Source organism: Arachis ipaensis, chromosome B03, assembly GCF_000816755.2.
Source record: "Arachis ipaensis cultivar K30076 chromosome B03, Araip1.1, whole genome shotgun sequence".
Taxonomy (NCBI): Eukaryota; Viridiplantae; Streptophyta; class Magnoliopsida; order Fabales; family Fabaceae; genus Arachis; species Arachis ipaensis.
Window position 1 is genome coordinate 49,755,761 of NC_029787.2, and position 1,071 is coordinate 49,756,831.

Sequence of the window (1,071 nt, forward strand, 5' to 3'; positions counted from 1 at the left end):
AAATAAAAAGCTTATGCTTTTACCACACCAAACTTAGAATGTTGCTCGTCCTCGAGCAAAAGAAGAAAGAATAGAAGAAGAAGAGGAAGATATGGAGGAGATGGATGGATGTGTGTATTCGGCCATGTGGGTAGGATTGGGTGGGAGAGAGAGAGATGTTGAATTTTGAAGGTAGTGGGTGTATGGATGTGAGTGGTAAATGAAAAACAGAAGGGATGATCATGAATGGAAAGAGAGATGATGAGGTAGGTGGGGATCCTGTGGGATCTACAGATCCTGAGATGATCCTGTGAGGTCCATTGCACCAAGAAACTTGGCAGTTTGCTCTTCAGTAACATCCTCATTCTCTTCAGAAGAGGAATACTCATCAGAGCTCATGAAGGGCATAAAGAGGTTCAATGGAATCTCTGTGGTCTCTAGATGAGCCTCAGAGTCCTTTGGTTCCTCAGAGGGAAGCTCCTTATTGGTCACTGGACGTCCTAGGAGGTCTTCCTCCTTGGGATTCACGTCCTCCTCTCCCTCTTTTTTGAATCAAAATATTAATTGATGATGTTATTTTTGAAAATTATGATATAAAATTAAGAAAAAGATTTTTGAAAAATATTTTTAAAATTTTCGAAAATAAACTAAGAAAAATAAAAAAGATTTGATTTTTGAAAAAGATTTTGAAAAAGATAAGATTTTTTTAAAATGAAAATTTGATTTAACTCATAAAAACAACTTGATTTTAAAATTTTTTGAAAAAAGTCAAATCTAATTTTCGAATTTGATGAGAAGAAAAATGGAAAGATATTTTTTTTTATTTTTGAAATTTTTATGATGAGAGAGAAAAACACTAAAGAGATGCAATGCATGAAATTTTTAGATCAAAACATGTGATGCATGCAAGAATGCTATGAATGTCAAGATGAACACCAAGAACACTATGAATGTCAAGATGAACATCATAGACACAATTTTGAAAAATTTTTAATGCAAAGAAAACATGCAAGACACCAAACTTAGAATTTTTTAATGCTTAGACACTAAGAATTCAAGAATGCATATGAAAAACAAGAAAAGACACAAAAC